Here is a 23,070-nt window from a genome sequence, read left to right as displayed (position 1 = left end):
TTCTCAATGAAGCATTTCTCCCTTTTCTATGCATTAAAGTAGGCGGAATGGAAAACCGCCCAAGTTGAAGTTTCCTGTTTAGCACGAACCTGGGCTTTCATCTCTGCGTTTTACAGCGCGAGGTCTTTTGGAATCTATGGCCGTCACGTGACCGCAATCTAACCCGGACAATGTGCAGTCAACGTGCAAACAGGCTCCGGTCAAGACGAGGCTTTTCCCCTCGACGCCGTCTGCGGCGCCTCTAACCAGCGATGGTGGCGCCGCCCTAGCGTTAGCTGTGCGCGCACGATCTCGTTACTACAGCCCCAAGAATATAACTTCTCTCAAATTCCACAAATTTCATACAAATAAGTCCCGCAGCTATCTCGTAAAAGGCGTACTGCTTTTTACATGTATTTGAACAGGCAGAATATCAGTTGGCTAAGAGCTAAGCCTTCCTCTCTCCTGCTTACGTTTTGCAGCGCGACCTACTCTGGCATCCACGGCCGTCACGTGACCGGTCCTAAGGCGTCGTACGAGGGTCCATATGCCGGCAGCTGGCCCTAATGTACGCGGTAAGAGCAGACGTCGAATTCAAGTATAGCGGCCTTAACTATAATTAAAGAACAAACTAATAGTTAACTAACCCTTCATAAAACAGAAAACTGCCATTTTTACACAAGTCGGTTAAAGGTATTTTACCCGGTACGTGTTTTGCACTTGTTTGCACTCGACAATGTCATGTTCCGCCATGACGTCATCACTATATGTATCGACGCGTCGCGTTCACCATCAAATATGCACCAGTCGCGTTCCAAGCCAGTCTTCGGTGTGCACTCCCGCTTGCAATGGAAACCCGATCTCGGTGATCGATGCTACTTAACGCTTACCGTAATTCTACGCAACGTTGTTTATCCTCCTTTCTCGAAGACAAAACATCATGACAGATATCCTGAAATGTGCATGATCTTCAGTACGTTTATGTGAATTGACAGATATCCTGAAATGTGCATGATCTTCAGTACGTTTATGTGAATTGAACAAGGTGCTTGCATATATGACTATTTGGTAACGTAACACTGTGCTTGTCTTCCGCCATTGGTCTAGCCGGGTAATATAGGTCCCTTTCGTGTAGTCGAATCAGAATGCAATCGGTTGGCATACGCGGGACGGTTTTTTTTCTTTTCTGCCCTTTCATCTTAATCCCGCCTTCGATCTCTGCAGCACACGTGGGCTGTCGGGATTCCTCCATGTCACATCATGACAGGGTCGCTTTCAGCACCGCTCTGTACGTGGTCAACTTCGTGGTAAGCTCTCGCGCAGTTTCCAGCAGCGTTGTCTAATGTACAGAGACGATGACGCCGTTACATTAACTATTTGTACAACTCTTATCCACAGCTTTCGTGAAATCATTGTTACGAAAGCTTACGGTAATGACAGGAGGTTTCAAAAAGTATCATCGAAATGTCTTAACAATGTAGATGCTATAATTATTCCATGTCGTCGTGATTGCCGTTATCACAGAGACGTGCGTATGACTATAATTAAACCCTGATGCAAGACCTCAAACCTGACATTCGAAGAGTTCATGACGAGTTTCAGGCATGAAACAATTTCGCACTGCTATACAATTTCTGCAGCGTAATAAATCCTCGCCGAATTCGACAAAAAAAAAACAATACTGAACTGCCGTACACGGTGTCAGACCTTTGGCATAAAGTCACTGTTTTTGGCTATTCAACTACTTCCAGATAGGTTACTCGAAGTGGAACTGATTCTTTCATATTGTTTGCAGTTTAGGGAGTTTTGCCGTAAATATTGCTGGCATGAACTTTACGGTTTACGGTTGCGTCAGAGCATGAATGCTGGACAGAGAGCGGTGTTCCGGTGTGTTCGTATTCCAATGCGCGAATTAGTGCAGTTTAACGGCCAAATTGGAAAGCTTTGCTTGGTAATACGGAGTGGAAGGCACCCTTAATTGACAAAACATACATTCTTTTTTTTTTGTTCTTGTTCTCGGAAATGCAAAAATTGTTTGCACAGAGGTACTGCCTTACGAACACATACTCATTGTCAAATAGAGGAGTGCTAGACTGTTTTTTTCGTTATGGCGGTGGTCCAGCTCCGGTGGTGATTGCCCCTGATGCTCGGCAACGACAAATCGGGCCTCCTTCACACGAGAATGGTTTGGCAAGGCCACAGTCAATAGTAAAACACGGTATGATAACGAACAACTATTTCAATATGTATTCAACGGCCCCACGTACACACGGCGGGTACACATACTAGCAAGGCTCTTTATCTCTCGACACTCGCGATAGCTGGCGAACTCGGTAACACGTGGTTTCTGTGATGATCCATGGACTGCTGCATTGTAAACCTACGCGTTTCTTCGCTAGAAAGCGGGCACCTTTCATGTAGTGCATGATTGCCGATGTTTGTTTGAAAAAGAAGGGGGTAACGTTAAATGAGCGATGAGCAGCCATGTTAAATGTGTTGTCTAAGTGGAGTAGCTTTGCGTGAAAGTATGCATATAAGTGCGCAGGACGTTCGCTTGACGCCATGGGCTAGCGTGTTATTGACGATGTGCGCTTAACGGTGGCGGCATGTTTTCATTGTGGGCTTTCTACACGTGCATATAGCTAATTCAAGCGGCAGCTCCGCAGCAACTTACTGCAAGCATTTCAAGCGACTAAGCTACCCAGATAAGTTCTATCATTACAAATTTCGCTGAAAAATACTTTATTTACGCGTATTTCCCTTTGTTTACTATGGCCTATACATTTCGGGAAAGGTGAAGTATAGTTGAAATCGCCTAAGTATTGACGCAAGTGGCACATGACATGAAAGCGGGGTGCGAAAATAATTTCCGTAATTCTACCCAACGTTGTTTACGTTCGCATGTGGTAGATTCGCAATAAAGCTGCAGAAAATAAAATGTGCGTGATCTTCAATACGTTGATGCGAATTGAAAAACGTGCCTACCTACGACTATTTGGTAACGTGGCACTGTGCTTGTCTTCTCCCATTTGTCTGACTAGCATTGTATACTTTCCTTTCGTGTAGTCGAATCGGTTCACCGTGGGTTAAGACACGTGACCGCTCCTTTTTTCGGTTCTGTCCTTTTGTCTTAATCTCGCTTTCAATCTCTGCAGCACTCGGTGGCTACCGGGATTCCTCCATGTCACACCATGGCAGGCTGGGTTACAAACCAGCACTATACGTGGTAAGGCTCGTGGTAAGCTCCCGCGCAGTTTCTTTCAGCGTTGCCTAATTTACCAATAAGATGAAGTCGTTACATTACCCATTAGTACAAATATTATCCGTAGAATATGTTAAATTGCCACGAAAAGTTATTTAATTAGAGGGCATAACAAAATGTCTGTACAAAATGCCTTAACAATGTAGACGATGTTATAATTATTTGCTTTCGCCACGATCGCCTTTACCACAGAGGCATGAATATGACCACACGGCTAGAGGTAGTAGACAAGTACTAATTATGAAACTATATGAACTATATTAAACACTAACGCAAGACTTGCAAGACGACATCCGGGGAGTTTGTAACCAGTTCTAAGCATGCAGTAATTCAGCTAAGAAACTCAAGAATGAACTTCCGTACACTCTGTCACGCATTTCGATCAGCGAAGTCACTGTTTTAGGTTATATTCAACTACTTCCATATATGTTACACGAAGTGCAACAGATACTTGCATTTTCTCTTTAGTTTAATGACTTTTCTCATCAATATTGCTAGAATGAATTTTGCGGTTTAGCTTTCGTCGGAGCGTGGATGCCAATTGTCGAACGGTGCTTAGGTGTGTTCGCATTCGAATACGCGAAATATTGCAGTTGGACGTCGAGTTAGTTTTGCTTGGTGAAACGGGCTGGTAGGCACCCTTTATTGACAAAACGCGCAGCTTTGTTGTTTCGTGTTCTCAGAACGGTAAAAATTATTTTCTTTGTTAGCACAGTGGTCATACGTTATGAACACAGATATTGACAAATAGAGAAATGGCAGGTTATTTTTTCGTCATGACAGTGACCCAGCTGCTGGGACGACCGCCCCTGACGCTCGGCGACGACACTTCAGGCCTTCTTAACAGCCCCGCTTATCTGTGCGTGTCCCCTCAAACGGCGTGAGGTGTAAAATATACTCCCTTAAAAGCGAATAAGGGTGTAAGTCGGTTTATAACTAACACTTTTTGCGCAAATAGGTGTAAGTGCGGGAGTAACAGACGTGTTTACACCTTTAACTTGTAAAGGTGTAAATCATTCTACAGTACGCAACGCAAATGATTAAGAACGAACGCAGTGTCACGGCAACATTTTTTTTCTTTTTAGTCATCACCTACTCTCCCAGCTATGGAAAGAAGAATGATAGGTGTAACGTTAATGGATAAGAAAAGAGCAGATTGGGTGAGGGAACAAACGCGAGTTAATGACATCTTAGTTCAAATCAAGAAAAAGAAATGGGCATGGGCAGGACATGTAATCAGGAGGGAAGATAACCGATGGTCATTAAGGGTTACGGACTGGATCCCAAGGGAAGGGAAGTGTAGCAGGGGGCGGCAGAAAGTTAGGTGGGCGGATGAGATTAAGAAGTTTGCAGGGACGGCATGGCCACAATTAGTACATGACCGGGTTGTTGGAGAAGTATGGGAGAGGCCTTTGCCCTGCAGTGGGCGTAACCAGGCTGATGATGATGATGACTCTCCCATTGAGCAATTTCACGCTCCTTTGCGCACAACTTGAGTAAACTCGCCCATATCGGAGTAAAGTAACATAAATTCCGGGCAGTGGTGCAATAGACACCTTACAGAAGTATACACCTTTTGGGAGGATGTATCTTTTTCCGAAACATTGACTGCTGCCTGTCTTGCTTCCACGTGCCTTCTTGAAAGCTCGGCGCGCGCGACTTTGAAGAGTTCCGTGTCACGTGATAAGGCCCATGGCGGTTTGTGCCGGAATGTACATGCGGTGTAGCTTTAAAGGGAAGGGAAGGCACGCAATGTATGTATATGATTGTTGTTTTGTCCGGAATCAGAACGGTCACGTTTCTACGATTGAACGAAGTGGCAAAAAGAAAACTGAAGTTACATTTGTGGCAAGGGATTAACTTTCGTCTCACGTTTGGAAGATACGATGCAGAGTAAAAGCCGTCCGATAAAAAAAGTGGCGCAGATAGTGTCCTCGAAAAGCCTCGACCCACCACACAAGCGATGCGCCAACCAATTTTCGATAATTATTTTTATTATTTCAGGCTCAAAATGAAAATTTTGCCCGCTAGAGCCAGCACCATTTTACTTTCTCTCTCTCTGAAGTTCAACGATTTCATCATGCATTCGCTGTTTTCTCAGGGAACCATTTTTGCGCTTTGTATTGGCAGACTTCTGGTCTAAATTTTCGGAGTCCCCCATTACAGCGTGCCTCGTAATCAAATCGTGGAGTTCGCATGTAAAACGCCAGAATTTAATTTATTTGGTATGCGGGATCGCAAACCGCCCTGTTTCCTGTTAAGCACGAACCCGCATTCCTCGCTGCTTTTTACAGCGCGTATTACTGTAGCATCCACGGCCGTCACGTGACCGCAATCCACCCGGACAGTGCACAGTTGACGTGCAACCCGGTCCCCGTCAAGACGCGAGTTTCCCGTCAGCGCCGTAGGCGTCGCTTCTATCCGTCGATAGTGGCGCCGCCCTAGCGTTAGCGGCAGACGCGCTATCTCATTAAAATTGTAGTCTCAGAAACATAACTTTTTCTCTTAAATTCAACAAAGTTCATTCACATTAGCCAAGGGGTTGTCTCATACAAGGATTTCAGCGTTTCACGTGCATTTGAACAGGCGGAATCGCAGTTGGCCCCGAGCTAAAGCTTCCTCTTTCGTGGTTACGTTTCGCAGCGCGATGTATTGTGGCATCCAAGGCCGTCCCTTGCACAAAGGGCCGGCGTCGTACGAAGGACCGTACGTCGGAAGTTGGCCCTAATGTATGCGGTAAGAGCAGACGTCGAATTCACCTATAGCGATCCTAATCAGAATGAAAAAAAAACTAATAGTTAAGGACAGATCCCTTTTGTGACGTCGAATTAGAATGCAGTCGGTTGGCTTACGCGCGACAGTTTTTTGTCCTACCATTTTATCTTAATCTCGCTTTCGATCTCTGCAGCACACATGGGCAGTCGGGATTGTTCGATGTCACACCATGGCATGCTGACCGACAGCCCAGCATTGCGCGTGGTCTACTTCGTGGGAAGCGCTCACGCAGTTTCCTGTAGCGTTGTCTAATATACCCATAAGATGAAGTCGTTACATTTACTATTAGTACAAATGTTATTGATACTTTTCAATAAATTATTGCCACGAAAACTTGTTATTATTAGAGCGCGTTACAAAAAGACTATACGAAACGTCTTAACAATGGAGAAGATGCTATAAATATTAGCTTTCGTCACTATTGCCTTTACCACAGAGCCATGGATATGACTGCATGGCTAGAGGTAGTAAACGGACAAGTACTTATTATGAAACTTGCAAGAATATTTTTGAAAAACAAGTCGGACGATTGAACCCTAATGCAAGACGTGAAACTCAACATACGGGCAGCTCGTAACCAGTTCTAGAAATGTAACATTCTACGCTGCTATACAATTTCTGCAAGAATGAATGGTCGTACACGCTGTCACGCCTTTGACGCACGCCAATCAGCGATGTCACTGTTTTAGACTATTTAACTACTTCGAGATATCTTGCATTTTCTTTTCAGTTTAAGGACTGCACGAATATTGCTGGCATGAATTTCACGGTTTAGCTTTTCGTTGGACCTTGGATGCCAGATAGCGAACGGTGTCTAGGTGTGTTCGCAGCCCAATTCACGAATTAGTGCTGTTAGACGTCCAAGTCACACAGCTTTTCTTGGTAAATCGAATTTGAAGAAACCCTTTATTGACAACACATTCGCACTTCGTTGTTACTTGTTATCGGAAGGGTGAGATTTACTTTTTGTTAGCACAGAGGTGATGCCCAGCGAAGACAGAGGCATTGTAATATACAATAAATTATAGGCATTGTTTTTTCGTCGCGACAGTGACCTAGCTCCTAAGGTGATCGCCCCTGACGCTCGGCAATGACACCTCAGGCCTTCTTGACAATCCTTCTTAGGAGTATGTGTCGCATCTAGCTGCGTGAGCTGTAATATATACACCGTAATATATATATATATATATATATATATATATATATATATATATATATATATATATCATCATCATCATCATCATCAGCCTAGTTACGCCCACTGCAGGGCAAAGGCCTCTCCCATACTTCTCCAACTACCCCGGTCATGTACTAATTGTGGCCATGTTGTCCCTGCAAACGTCTTAATGTCATCCGCCCACCTAACTTTCTGCCGCCCCCTGCTACGCATCCCTTCCCTTGGAATCCAGTCCGTAACCCTTAGTGACCATCGGTTATCTTCCCTCCTCATTACATGTCCGGCCCATGCCCATTTCTTTTTCTTGATTTCAACTAAGATGTCGTTTACCCGCGTTTGTTGCCTCACCCAATCTGCTCTTTTCTTATCCCTTAACGTCACACCCATCATTCTTCTTTCCATAGCTCGTTGCGTCGTCCTCAATTTCAGCAGAACCCTTTTCGTAAGTCTCCAGGTTTCTGCCCCATATGTGAGTACTGGTAACACACAGCTGTTATACACTTTCCTTTTGAGGGATAGTGGCAACCTGCTGTTCATGATTTGAGAATGCCTCCCAAACGCACCCCAGCCCATTCTTATTCTTCTGGTTATTTCAGTCTCATGATCCGGATCCGTGGTCACTACCTGCCCTAAGTAGATGTAGTCCCTTACCCCTTCCAGTGCTTCGCTACCTATCGTAAACTGCTGTTCTCTTCCGAGCCTGTTAAACAATACTTTAGTTTTCTGCAGATTAATTTTCAGACCCACCCTTCTGCTTTGCCTCTCCAGGTCAGTGAGCATGCATTGCAATTGGTCTCCTGAGTTACTAAGCAAGGCAATATCATCAGCGAATCGCAAGTTGCTAAGGTATTCTCCATCAACTTTTATCCCCAATTCTTCCCACTCCAGGCCTCTGAATACCTCCTGTAAACATGCTGTGAATAGCATTGGAGATATCGTATCTCCCTGTCTAACGCCTTTCTTTATAGGGATTTTGTTGCTTTCTTTGTGGAGGACTACGGTGGCTGTGGAGCCGCTATAGATATCTTCCAGTATCTTTACATATGGCTCATCTACACCCTGATTCCGTAATGCCTCCATGACTGCTGAGGTTTCGACTGAATCAAACGCTTTCTCGTAATCAATGAAAGCTATATATAAGGGTTGGTTATATTCTGCACATTTCTCTATCAGTTGATTGATAGTGTGAATATGGTCTATTGTTGAGTAGCCTTTACGGAATCCTGCCTGGTCCTTTGGTTGACAGAAGTCTAAGGTGTTCCTGATTCTATTTGCGACTACCTTAGTAAATACTTTGTAGGCAACGGACAGTAAGCTGATCGGTCTATAATTTTTCAAGTCTTTGGCGTCCCCTTTCTTATGGATTAGGATTATGTTAGCGTTCTTCCAAGATTCCGGTACGCTCGAGGTTATGAGGCATTGCGTATACAGGGTGGCCAGTTTCTCTAGAACAATCTGACCACCATCCTTCAACAAATCTGCTGTTACCTGATCCTCCCCGGCTGCCTTCCCCCTTTGCATAGCTCCTAAGGCTTTCTTTACTTCTTCTGGCGTTACCTGTGGGATTTCGAATTCCTCTAGGCTATTCTCTCTTCCACTATCGTCGTGGGTGCCACTGGTACTGTATAAATCTCTATAGAACTCCTCAGCCACTTGAACTATCTCATCCATATTAGTAACGATATTGCCGGCTTTGTCTCTTAACGCACACATCTGATTCTTGCCTATTCCTAGTTTCTTCTTCACTGTTTTTAGGCTTCCTCCGTTCCTGAGAGCCTGTTCAATTCTATCCATATTATAGTTCCTGATGTCCGCTATCTTACGCTTGTTGATTAACTTAGAAAGTTCTGCCAGTTCTATTCTAGCTGTAGGGTTAGAGGCTTTCATACATTGGCGTTTCTTGATCAGATCTTTCGTCTCCTGCGATAGCTTACTGGTTTCCTGTCTAACGGAGTTACCACCGACTTCTATTGCGCACTCCTTAATGGTTCCCATGAGATAGTCGTTCATTGCTTCAACACTAAGGTCTTCTTCCTGAGTTAAAGCCGAATACCTGTTCTGTAGCTTGATCCGGAATTCCTCTAGTTTCCCTCTTACCGCTAATTCATTGATTGGCTTCTTGTGTACCAGTTTCTTCCGTTCCCTCCTCAAGTCTAGGCTAATTCGAGTTCTTACCAACCTATGGTCACTGCAGCGTACCTTGCCGAGTACGTCTACATCTTGTATGATGCCAGGGTTCGCGCAGAGTATGAAGTCGATTTCATTTCTAGTCTCACCATTCGGGCTCCTCCAAGTCCACTATCGACTAACCCGCTTGCGGAAAAAGGTGTTCATTATCCGCATATTATTCTGTTCTGCAAACTCTACTAATAATTCTCCTCTGCTATTCCTAGAGCCTATGCCATATTCCCCCACTGACTTGTCTCCAGCCTGCTTCTTGCCTACCCTGGCATTGAAGTCGCCCATCAGTATAGTGTATTTTGTTTTGACTTTACCCATCGCCGATTCCACGTCTTCATAAAAGCTTTCGACTTCCTGGTCATCATGACTGCATGTAGGGGCATAGGCTTGTACCACCTTCAATTTGTACCTCTTATTAAGTTTCACAACAAGACCTGCCACCCTCTCGTTAATGCTATAGAATTCCTGTATGTTACCAGCTATTTCCTTATTAATCAGGAATCCGACTCCTAGTTCTCGCCTCTCCGCTAAGCCCCGGTAACACAGTACATGCCCGCTTTTTAGCACTGTATATGCTTCTTTTGTCCTCCTAACCTCACTGAGCCCTATTATATCCCATTTACTACCCTCTAATTCCTCCAATAATACTGCTAGACTCGCCTCACTAGATAGCGTTCTAACGTTAAACGTTGCCAGGTTCAGATTCCAATGGCGGCCTGTCCGGAGCCAGGTATTCTTAGCACCCTCTGCAGCGTTACAGATCTGACCGCCGCCGTGGTCAGTTGCTTCGCGGCTGCTGGGGACTGAGGGCCGGGGTTTGATTGTTGTATTCATATAGGAGGTTGTGGCCAAGTACTGCACCAGGGTGGCCAATCCTGCTCTGGTGAGAGAGTGCGTTACCGGTTCTGGTCACCGGGATCAGGCCGCACTCCAGGCCTGTTTGTGCAATTTCTCAACACATGGTTTTTTTTTTTTTTGTATTTCCCGGAGGAGAATTGCGCGGCACCGGGATTTGAATCACGGTCCCCTTGCACTGGAGACGGATACTCTACCGTCCCCGCAGGAGTTAAATTAAAATTTGAATTATGGTGTTTTGCGTGACAAAAACCACTTTCTGATTATGCACGCCGTAGTGGAGGACTCCGAAAATTTCGACCACCTGGGGTTCTTTAACGTGCACCTAATTCTAAGTACACGGGTGTTTTCGCATTTCGCCCCCATCGAAATGCGGCCGCCGTGGCCGGGGTCCGATCCCGCGACCTCGTGCTCAGCAGTCTAACACCATGACCACTGAGCAACCACGGCGGGTCCCGCAGGAGTTGTACGCCTCATTTAACCTACAGTGGCGCCCTATTTGATCAGTCAAGGTGGACCAATCTGAGCTCGGTTATACCGCATGGATGGCACTCGGCTAGAGAACCTGGTATTTATGACCTGCACATGTGTGGCCACACATAATTGAGGATATATAATTTTTTTTTTTAGGAGGGTTTCCGTACAGTGATAAAAGGAAGGAAAATACATTAAAAGGAAAAAAAAAAGGAAAAAAAAGGAACATAACATGTGATTTGAACTCGTGATCCTTCAATGTTGCCCGGAAAGGTAGCTCAGTCGGTTGGTTCGTCAAGCCAGCGGTTACTTTCAAGCGCTATAGCTCCTGCTCCGAGCCTCATACTTATGTGGAAAGGGGCTGGTGTTGTCCGCGACAGTCGATTTTTGCTGATTCTGAGTGGTTGGAAGGCATTATTTCTTGGAAAAATGGCCGCCAGAGGAGCTGCGTGAACTCGAGCGGCTTTAGAGACTAGGAAAACTGCCTTACAATATTTAGACTTGAGGGGAAGCTTCGTTAACAAACTATAACACGGCAATGAGCACTCGAATACGACGAGAGAAATAATTGAGACGTGGAAAATTCCCTCGAAATAAATCTGGTTTGCGAGACAAAAGCTTGTATGTATTGAATCTCTTAAAAGATGAGGGGGGAAATATGCGCTCACCGAGAGGGCATCGTCCGCACGAGACCACCGCCAGGCTCCTTACGGGGATGTGGAGAGCTTCGCGGCCGGAACGAAGCCCCCCCTCTCCGCCGACCAGGCGTGGAAAACGCGCTTTCCGATCGCTCAAGGTTGCGTAGGAATGGTATAGTTCTAGCGTCTAGGGAAAGTTTTAACAGGTGCGAGGACGGCACGCATAGCGTGGGAAGCTAGCCGCCGGAATAGCTATCTTCGAGAGCTATTCTATATTATATTATATTATACTTCGAGAGCTATGACTGATGCTTTTCTATATATATGTATTCATCTCATCTATGCGATCGCATGCGCGTGCTGTTTCTTTGTCTCTGCGTGTAGTAGTTAAGAGAGTCAGTTTAAGGGCGGAGAAGAGGGAAGGAAAGGAAAGCAAACTTGCAGCGCCGTGGTTTTAAAGCGCAACCGTGGTAGAGAAACGGAAAGGCGATATAAGCATTCGTGGCCATGATACGCACACGACAAACTGCCTTAAGGTATTTAGAATTGAGGGGTAGTTTCGTTAACGAACTATAACACGGCAATCAGCACTCGAATATAATTATAACCCTAATAATAATTGTAAATATTCATCTCATCTATAGTATCTAAAGCGCGCGTTGTTTCTTGCCTCTGCGTGTAGTAGTTAAGAGAGCCAGTGTAAGGGCGGAGAAGAGGGAAGGAAAAGAAAGCAAACTTGCAGCGCCGTGGTTTTAAGGCGCAGCCGTGGTAGAGAAACGGAAAGGCGATATAAGCATGCGTGGCCATGATACGCACACGACAAACTGCCTTAAGGTATTTCGAATTGAGGGGTAGTTTCGTTAACAAACTATAACACGGCAATCAGCACTCGAATATAATTATAACCCTAATAATAATTGTAAATATTCATCTCATCTATAGTATCTAAAGCGCGCGTTGTTTCTTGCCTCTGCGTGTAGTAGTTAAGAGAGCCAGTGTAAGGGCGGAGAAGAGGGAAGGAAAAGAAAGCAAACTTGCAGCGCCGTGGTTTTAAGGCGCAACCGTGGTAGAGAAACGGAAAGGCGATATAAGCATGCGTGGCCATGATACGCACACGACAAACTGCCTTACAATATTTAGACTTGAGGGGAAGCTTCGTTAACAAACTATAACACGGCAATGAGCACTCGAATACGACGAGAGAAATAATTGAGACGTGGAAAATTCCCTCGAAATAAATCTGGTTTGCGAGACAAAAGCTTGTATGTATTGAATCTCTTAAAAGATGAGGGGGGAAATATGCGCTCACCGAGAGGGCATCGTCCGCACGAGACCACCGCCAGGCTCCTTACGGGGATGTGGAGAGCTTCGCGGCCGGAACGAAGCCCCCCCTCTCCGCCGACCAGGCGTGGAAAACGCGCTTTCCGATCGCTCAAGGTTGCGTAGGAATGGTATAGTTCTAGCGTCTAGGGAAAGTTTTAACAGGTGCGAGGACGGCACGCATAGCGTGGGAAGCTAGCCGCCGGAATAGCTATCTTCGAGAGCTATTCTATATTATATTATATTATACTTCGAGAGCTATGACTGATGCTTTTCTATATATATGTATTCATCTCATCTATGCGATCGCATGCGCGTGCTGTTTCTTTGTCTCTGCGTGTAGTAGTTAAGAGAGTCAGTTTAAGGGCGGAGAAGAGGGAAGGAAAGGAAAGCAAACTTGCAGCGCCGTGGTTTTAAAGCGCAACCGTGGTAGAGAAACGGAAAGGCGATATAAGCATTCGTGGCCATGATACGCACACGACAAACTGCCTTAAGGTATTTAGAATTGAGGGGTAGTTTCGTTAACGAACTATAACACGGCAATCAGCACTCGAATATAATTATAACCCTAATAATAATTGTAAATATTCATCTCATCTATAGTATCTAAAGCGCGCGTTGTTTCTTGCCTCTGCGTGTAGTAGTTAAGAGAGCCAGTGTAAGGGCGGAGAAGAGGGAAGGAAAAGAAAGCAAACTTGCAGCGCCGTGGTTTTAAGGCGCAGCCGTGGTAGAGAAACGGAAAGGCGATATAAGCATGCGTGGCCATGATACGCACACGACAAACTGCCTTAAGGTATTTCGAATTGAGGGGTAGTTTCGTTAACAAACTATAACACGGCAATCAGCACTCGAATATAATTATAACCCTAATAATAATTGTAAATATTCATCTCATCTATAGTATCTAAAGCGCGCGTTGTTTCTTGCCTCTGCGTGTAGTAGTTAAGAGAGCCAGTGTAAGGGCGGAGAAGAGGGAAGGAAAAGAAAGCAAACTTGCAGCGCCGTGGTTTTAAGGCGCAACCGTGGTAGAGAAACGGAAAGGCGATATAAGCATGCGTGGCCATGATACGCACACGACAAACTGCCTTACAATATTTAGACTTGAGGGGAAGCTTCGTTAACAAACTATAACACGGCAATGAGCACTCGAATACGACGAGAGAAATAATTGAGACGTGGAAAATTCCCTCGAAATAAATCTGGTTTGCGAGACAAAAGCTTGTATGTATTGAATCTCTTAAAAGATGAGGGGGGAAATATGCGCTCACCGAGAGGGCATCGTCCGCACGAGACCACCGCCAGGCTCCTTACGGGGATGTGGAGAGCTTCGCGGCCGGAACGAAGCCCCCCCTCTCCGCCGACCAGGCGTGGAAAACGCGCTTTCCGATCGCTCAAGGTTGCGTAGGAATGGTATAGTTCTAGCGTCTAGGGAAAGTTTTAACAGGTGCGAGGACGGCACGCATAGCGTGGGAAGCTAGCCGCCGGAATAGCTATCTTCGAGAGCTATTCTATATTATATTATATTATACTTCGAGAGCTATGACTGATGCTTTTCTATATATATGTATTCATCTCATCTATGCGATCGCATGCGCGTGCTGTTTCTTTGTCTCTGCGTGTAGTAGTTAAGAGAGTCAGTTTAAGGGCGGAGAAGAGGGAAGGAAAGGAAAGCAAACTTGCAGCGCCGTGGTTTTAAAGCGCAACCGTGGTAGAGAAACGGAAAGGCGATATAAGCATTCGTGGCCATGATACGCACACGACAAACTGCCTTAAGGTATTTAGAATTGAGGGGTAGTTTCGTTAACGAACTATAACACGGCAATCAGCACTCGAATATAATTATAACCCTAATAATAATTGTAAATATTCATCTCATCTATAGTATCTAAAGCGCGCGTTGTTTCTTGCCTCTGCGTGTAGTAGTTAAGAGAGCCAGTGTAAGGGCGGAGAAGAGGGAAGGAAAAGAAAGCAAACTTGCAGCGCCGTGGTTTTAAGGCGCAGCCGTGGTAGAGAAACGGAAAGGCGATATAAGCATGCGTGGCCATGATACGCACACGACAAACTGCCTTAAGGTATTTCGAATTGAGGGGTAGTTTCGTTAACAAACTATAACACGGCAATCAGCACTCGAATATAATTATAACCCTAATAATAATTGTAAATATTCATCTCATCTATAGTATCTAAAGCGCGCGTTGTTTCTTGCCTCTGCGTGTAGTAGTTAAGAGAGCCAGTGTAAGGGCGGAGAAGAGGGAAGGAAAAGAAAGCAAACTTGCAGCGCCGTGGTTTTAAGGCGCAACCGTGGTAGAGAAACGGAAAGGCGATATAAGCATGCGTGGCCATGATACGCACACGACAAACTGCCTTACAATATTTAGACTTGAGGGGAAGCTTCGTTAACAAACTATAACACGGCAATGAGCACTCGAATACGACGAGAGAAATAATTGAGACGTGGAAAATTCCCTCGAAATAAATCTGGTTTGCGAGACAAAAGCTTGTATGTATTGAATCTCTTAAAAGATGAGGGGGGAAATATGCGCTCACCGAGAGGGCATCGTCCGCACGAGACCACCGCCAGGCTCCTTACGGGGATGTGGAGAGCTTCGCGGCCGGAACGAAGCCCCCCCTCTCCGCCGACCAGGCGTGGAAAACGCGCTTTCCGATCGCTCAAGGTTGCGTAGGAATGGTATAGTTCTAGCGTCTAGGGAAAGTTTTAACAGGTGCGAGGACGGCACGCATAGCGTGGGAAGCTAGCCGCCGGAATAGCTATCTTCGAGAGCTATTCTATATTATATTATATTATACTTCGAGAGCTATGACTGATGCTTTTCTATATATATGTATTCATCTCATCTATGCGATCGCATGCGCGTGCTGTTTCTTTGTCTCTGCGTGTAGTAGTTAAGAGAGTCAGTTTAAGGGCGGAGAAGAGGGAAGGAAAGGAAAGCAAACTTGCAGCGCCGTGGTTTTAAAGCGCAACCGTGGTAGAGAAACGGAAAGGCGATATAAGCATTCGTGGCCATGATACGCACACGACAAACTGCCTTAAGGTATTTAGAATTGAGGGGTAGTTTCGTTAACGAACTATAACACGGCAATCAGCACTCGAATATAATTATAACCCTAATAATAATTGTAAATATTCATCTCATCTATAGTATCTAAAGCGCGCGTTGTTTCTTGCCTCTGCGTGTAGTAGTTAAGAGAGCCAGTGTAAGGGCGGAGAAGAGGGAAGGAAAAGAAAGCAAACTTGCAGCGCCGTGGTTTTAAGGCGCAGCCGTGGTAGAGAAACGGAAAGGCGATATAAGCATGCGTGGCCATGATACGCACACGACAAACTGCCTTAAGGTATTTCGAATTGAGGGGTAGTTTCGTTAACAAACTATAACACGGCAATCAGCACTCGAATATAATTATAACCCTAATAATAATTGTAAATATTCATCTCATCTATAGTATCTAAAGCGCGCGTTGTTTCTTGCCTCTGCGTGTAGTAGTTAAGAGAGCCAGTGTAAGGGCGGAGAAGAGGGAAGGAAAAGAAAGCAAACTTGCAGCGCCGTGGTTTTAAGGCGCAACCGTGGTAGAGAAACGGAAAGGCGATATAAGCATGCGTGGCCATGATACGCACACGACAAACTGCCTTACAATATTTAGACTTGAGGGGAAGCTTCGTTAACAAACTATAACACGGCAATGAGCACTCGAATACGACGAGAGAAATAATTGAGACGTGGAAAATTCCCTCGAAATAAATCTGGTTTGCGAGACAAAAGCTTGTATGTATTGAATCTCTTAAAAGATGAGGGGGGAAATATGCGCTCACCGAGAGGGCATCGTCCGCACGAGACCACCGCCAGGCTCCTTACGGGGATGTGGAGAGCTTCGCGGCCGGAACGAAGCCCCCCCTCTCCGCCGACCAGGCGTGGAAAACGCGCTTTCCGATCGCTCAAGGTTGCGTAGGAATGGTATAGTTCTAGCGTCTAGGGAAAGTTTTAACAGGTGCGAGGACGGCACGCATAGCGTGGGAAGCTAGCCGCCGGAATAGCTATCTTCGAGAGCTATTCTATATTATATTATATTATACTTCGAGAGCTATGACTGATGCTTTTCTATATATATGTATTCATCTCATCTATGCGATCGCATGCGCGTGCTGTTTCTTTGTCTCTGCGTGTAGTAGTTAAGAGAGTCAGTTTAAGGGCGGAGAAGAGGGAAGGAAAGGAAAGCAAACTTGCAGCGCCGTGGTTTTAAAGCGCAACCGTGGTAGAGAAACGGAAAGGCGATATAAGCATTCGTGGCCATGATACGCACACGACAAACTGCCTTAAGGTATTTAGAATTGAGGGGTAGTTTCGTTAACGAACTATAACACGGCAATCAGCACTCGAATATAATTATAACCCTAATAATAATTGTAAATATTCATCTCATCTATAGTATCTAAAGCGCGCGTTGTTTCTTGCCTCTGCGTGTAGTAGTTAAGAGAGCCAGTGTAAGGGCGGAGAAGAGGGAAGGAAAAGAAAGCAAACTTGCAGCGCCGTGGTTTTAAGGCGCAGCCGTGGTAGAGAAACGGAAAGGCGATATAAGCATGCGTGGCCATGATACGCACACGACAAACTGCCTTAAGGTATTTCGAATTGAGGGGTAGTTTCGTTAACAAACTATAACACGGCAATCAGCACTCGAATATAATTATAACCCTAATAATAATTGTAAATATTCATCTCATCTATAGTATCTAAAGCGCGCGTTGTTTCTTGCCTCTGCGTGTAGTAGTTAAGAGAGCCAGTGTAAGGGCGGAGAAGAGGGAAGGAAAAGAAAGCAAACTTGCAGCGCCGTGGTTTTAAGGCGCAACCGTGGTAGAGAAACGGAAAGGCGATATAAGCATGCGTGGCCATGATACGCACACGACAAACTGCCTTACAATATTTAGACTTGAGGGGAAGCTTCGTTAACAAACTATAACACGGCAATGAGCACTCGAATACGACGAGAGAAATAATTGAGACGTGGAAAATTCCCTCGAAATAAATCTGGTTTGCGAGACAAAAGCTTGTATGTATTGAATCTCTTAAAAGATGAGGGGGGAAATATGCGCTCACCGAGAGGGCATCGTCCGCACGAGACCACCGCCAGGCTCCTTACGGGGATGTGGAGAGCTTCGCGGCCGGAACGAAGCCCCCCCTCTCCGCCGACCAGGCGTGGAAAACGCGCTTTCCGATCGCTCAAGGTTGCGTAGGAATGGTATAGTTCTAGCGTCTAGGGAAAGTTTTAACAGGTGCGAGGACGGCACGCATAGCGTGGGAAGCTAGCCGCCGGAATAGCTATCTTCGAGAGCTATTCTATATTATATTATATTATACTTCGAGAGCTATGACTGATGCTTTTCTATATATATGTATTCATCTCATCTATGCGATCGCATGCGCGTGCTGTTTCTTTGTCTCTGCGTGTAGTAGTTAAGAGAGTCAGTTTAAGGGCGGAGAAGAGGGAAGGAAAGGAAAGCAAACTTGCAGCGCCGTGGTTTTAAAGCGCAACCGTGGTAGAGAAACGGAAAGGCGATATAAGCATTCGTGGCCATGATACGCACACGACAAACTGCCTTAAGGTATTTAGAATTGAGGGGTAGTTTCGTTAACGAACTATAACACGGCAATCAGCACTCGAATATAATTATAACCCTAATAATAATTGTAAATATTCATCTCATCTATAGTATCTAAAGCGCGCGTTGTTTCTTGCCTCTGCGTGTAGTAGTTAAGAGAGCCAGTGTAAGGGCGGAGAAGAGGGAAGGAAAAGAAAGCAAACTTGCAGCGCCGTGGTTTTAAGGCGCAGCCGTGGTAGAGAAACGGAAAGGCGATATAAGCATGCGTGGCCATGATACGCACACGACAAACTGCCTTAAGGTATTTCGAATTGAGGGGTAGTTTCGTTAACAAACTATAACACGGCAATCAGCACTCGAATATAATTATAACCCTAATAATAATTGTAAATATTCATCTCATCTATAGTATCTAAAGCGCGCGTTGTTTCTTGCCTCTGCGTGTAGTAGTTAAGAGAGCCAGTGTAAGGGCGGAGAAGAGGGAAGGAAAAGAAAGCAAACTTGCAGCGCCGTGGTTTTAAGGCGCAACCGTGGTAGAGAAACGGAAAGGCGATATAAGCATGCGTGGCCATGATACGCACACGACAAACTGCCTTACAATATTTAGACTTGAGGGGAAGCTTCGTTAACAAACTATAACACGGCAATGAGCACTCGAATACGACGAGAGAAATAATTGAGACGTGGAAAATTCCCTCGAAATAAATCTGGTTTGCGAGACAAAAGCTTGTATGTATTGAATCTCTTAAAAGATGAGGGGGGAAATATGCGCTCACCGAGAGGGCATCGTCCGCACGAGACCACCGCCAGGCTCCTTACGGGGATGTGGAGAGCTTCGCGGCCGGAACGAAGCCCCCCCTCTCCGCCGACCAGGCGTGGAAAACGCGCTTTCCGATCGCTCAAGGTTGCGTAGGAATGGTATAGTTCTAGCGTCTAGGGAAAGTTTTAACAGGTGCGAGGACGGCACGCATAGCGTGGGAAGCTAGCCGCCGGAATAGCTATCTTCGAGAGCTATTCTATATTATATTATATTATACTTCGAGAGCTATGACTGATGCTTTTCTATATATATGTATTCATCTCATCTATGCGATCGCATGCGCGTGCTGTTTCTTTGTCTCTGCGTGTAGTAGTTAAGAGAGTCAGTTTAAGGGCGGAGAAGAGGGAAGGAAAGGAAAGCAAACTTGCAGCGCCGTGGTTTTAAAGCGCAACCGTGGTAGAGAAACGGAAAGGCGATATAAGCATTCGTGGCCATGATACGCACACGACAAACTGCCTTAAGGTATTTAGAATTGAGGGGTAGTTTCGTTAACGAACTATAACACGGCAATCAGCACTCGAATATAATTATAACCCTAATAATAATTGTAAATATTCATCTCATCTATAGTATCTAAAGCGCGCGTTGTTTCTTGCCTCTGCGTGTAGTAGTTAAGAGAGCCAGTGTAAGGGCGGAGAAGAGGGAAGGAAAAGAAAGCAAACTTGCAGCGCCGTGGTTTTAAGGCGCAGCCGTGGTAGAGAAACGGAAAGGCGATATAAGCATGCGTGGCCATGATACGCACACGACAAACTGCCTTAAGGTATTTCGAATTGAGGGGTAGTTTCGTTAACAAACTATAACACGGCAATCAGCACTCGAATATAATTATAACCCTAATAATAATTGTAAATATTCATCTCATCTATAGTATCTAAAGCGCGCGTTGTTTCTTGCCTCTGCGTGTAGTAGTTAAGAGAGCCAGTGTAAGGGCGGAGAAGAGGGAAGGAAAAGAAAGCAAACTTGCAGCGCCGTGGTTTTAAGGCGCAACCGTGGTAGAGAAACGGAAAGGCGATATAAGCATGCGTGGCCATGATACGCACACGACAAACTGCCTTACAATATTTAGACTTGAGGGGAAGCTTCGTTAACAAACTATAACACGGCAATGAGCACTCGAATACGACGAGAGAAATAATTGAGACGTGGAAAATTCCCTCGAAATAAATCTGGTTTGCGAGACAAAAGCTTGTATGTATTGAATCTCTTAAAAGATGAGGGGGGAAATATGCGCTCACCGAGAGGGCATCGTCCGCACGAGACCACCGCCAGGCTCCTTACGGGGATGTGGAGAGCTTCGCGGCCGGAACGAAGCCCCCCCTCTCCGCCGACCAGGCGTGGAAAACGCGCTTTCCGATCGCTCAAGGTTGCGTAGGAATGGTATAGTTCTAGCGTCTAGGGAAAGTTTTAACAGGTGCGAGGACGGCACGCATAGCGTGGGAAGCTAGCCGCCGGAATAGCTATCTTCGAGAGCTATTCTATATTATATTATATTATACTTCGAGAGCTATGACTGATGCTTTTCTATATATATGTATTCATCTCATCTATGCGATCGCATGCGCGTGCTGTTTCTTTGTCTCTGCGTGTAGTAGTTAAGAGAGTCAGTTTAAGGGCGGAGAAGAGGGAAGGAAAGGAAAGCAAACTTGCAGCGCCGTGGTTTTAAAGCGCAACCGTGGTAGAGAAACGGAAAGGCGATATAAGCATTCGTGGCCATGATACGCACACGACAAACTGCCTTAAGGTATTTAGAATTGAGGGGTAGTTTCGTTAACGAACTATAACACGGCAATCAGCACTCGAATATAATTATAACCCTAATAATAATTGTAAATATTCATCTCATCTATAGTATCTAAAGCGCGCGTTGTTTCTTGCCTCTGCGTGTAGTAGTTAAGAGAGCCAGTGTAAGGGCGGAGAAGAGGGAAGGAAAAGAAAGCAAACTTGCAGCGCCGTGGTTTTAAGGCGCAGCCGTGGTAGAGAAACGGAAAGGCGATATAAGCATGCGTGGCCATGATACGCACACGACAAACTGCCTTAAGGTATTTCGAATTGAGGGGTAGTTTCGTTAACAAACTATAACACGGCAATCAGCACTCGAATATAATTATAACCCTAATAATAATTGTAAATATTCATCTCATCTATAGTATCTAAAGCGCGCGTTGTTTCTTGCCTCTGCGTGTAGTAGTTAAGAGAGCCAGTGTAAGGGCGGAGAAGAGGGAAGGAAAAGAAAGCAAACTTGCAGCGCCGTGGTTTTAAGGCGCAACCGTGGTAGAGAAACGGAAAGGCGATATAAGCATGCGTGGCCATGATACGCACACGACAAACTGCCTTACAATATTTAGACTTGAGGGGAAGCTTCGTTAACAAACTATAACACGGCAATGAGCACTCGAATACGACGAGAGAAATAATTGAGACGTGGAAAATTCCCTCGAAATAAATCTGGTTTGCGAGACAAAAGCTTGTATGTATTGAATCTCTTAAAAGATGAGGGGGGAAATATGCGCTCACCGAGAGGGCATCGTCCGCACGAGACCACCGCCAGGCTCCTTACGGGGATGTGGAGAGCTTCGCGGCCGGAACGAAGCCCCCCCTCTCCGCCGACCAGGCGTGGAAAACGCGCTTTCCGATCGCTCAAGGTTGCGTAGGAATGGTATAGTTCTAGCGTCTAGGGAAAGTTTTAACAGGTGCGAGGACGGCACGCATAGCGTGGGAAGCTAGCCGCCGGAATAGCTATCTTCGAGAGCTATTCTATATTATATTATATTATACTTCGAGAGCTATGACTGATGCTTTTCTATATATATGTATTCATCTCATCTATGCGATCGCATGCGCGTGCTGTTTCTTTGTCTCTGCGTGTAGTAGTTAAGAGAGTCAGTTTAAGGGCGGAGAAGAGGGAAGGAAAGGAAAGCAAACTTGCAGCGCCGTGGTTTTAAAGCGCAACCGTGGTAGAGAAACGGAAAGGCGATATAAGCATTCGTGGCCATGATACGCACACGACAAACTGCCTTAAGGTATTTAGAATTGAGGGGTAGTTTCGTTAACGAACTATAACACGGCAATCAGCACTCGAATATAATTATAACCCTAATAATAATTGTAAATATTCATCTCATCTATAGTATCTAAAGCGCGCGTTGTTTCTTGCCTCTGCGTGTAGTAGTTAAGAGAGCCAGTGTAAGGGCGGAGAAGAGGGAAGGAAAAGAAAGCAAACTTGCAGCGCCGTGGTTTTAAGGCGCAGCCGTGGTAGAGAAACGGAAAGGCGATATAAGCATGCGTGGCCATGATACGCACACGACAAACTGCCTTAAGGTATTTCGAATTGAGGGGTAGTTTCGTTAACAAACTATAACACGGCAATCAGCACTCGAATATAATTATAACCCTAATAATAATTGTAAATATTCATCTCATCTATAGTATCTAAAGCGCGCGTTGTTTCTTGCCTCTGCGTGTAGTAGTTAAGAGAGCCAGTGTAAGGGCGGAGAAGAGGGAAGGAAAAGAAAGCAAACTTGCAGCGCCGTGGTTTTAAGGCGCAACCGTGGTAGAGAAACGGAAAGGCGATATAAGCATGCGTGGCCATGATACGCACACGACAAACTGCCTTACAATATTTAGACTTGAGGGGAAGCTTCGTTAACAAACTATAACACGGCAATGAGCACTCGAATACGACGAGAGAAATAATTGAGACGTGGAAAATTCCCTCGAAATAAATCTGGTTTGCGAGACAAAAGCTTGTATGTATTGAATCTCTTAAAAGATGAGGGGGGAAATATGCGCTCACCGAGAGGGCATCGTCCGCACGAGACCACCGCCAGGCTCCTTACGGGGATGTGGAGAGCTTCGCGGCCGGAACGAAGCCCCCCCTCTCCGCCGACCAGGCGTGGAAAACGCGCTTTCCGATCGCTCAAGGTTGCGTAGGAATGGTATAGTTCTAGCGTCTAGGGAAAGTTTTAACAGGTGCGAGGACGG

The 23,070-nt window shown here is 45.5% G+C and overlaps 1 protein-coding gene across 10 annotated transcripts in view; it reads left to right on the top strand.

Annotated features, from left to right (window-relative positions):
* LOC142589858 (uncharacterized) overlaps window positions 1–23,070 on the top strand; it is a 112,752-nt gene that overhangs the window by 75,504 nt on the left and 14,178 nt on the right. For 2 of the 10 annotated variants that reach the window (XR_012829993.1, XR_012829987.1), the window contains one exon: window positions 462–547. The exons of 3 other annotated variants lie outside the window; for them this stretch is intronic. The gene's annotated coding sequence lies outside the window, so the exon portion shown is untranslated. Of the gene's footprint in view, window positions 1–461; window positions 555–1,203; window positions 1,287–3,134; window positions 3,206–23,070 lie in introns of those variants that run through there. 5 more of the 10 variants (XR_012829991.1, XR_012829988.1, XR_012829990.1 and 2 more) reach the window with 5 other exon arrangements.

This window comes from Dermacentor variabilis, chromosome 8 (assembly GCF_050947875.1).
Source record: "Dermacentor variabilis isolate Ectoservices chromosome 8, ASM5094787v1, whole genome shotgun sequence".
Lineage (NCBI taxonomy): Eukaryota > Metazoa > Arthropoda > Arachnida > Ixodida > Ixodidae > Dermacentor > Dermacentor variabilis.
This window is presented reverse-complemented; position numbering and strand designations above follow the sequence as displayed.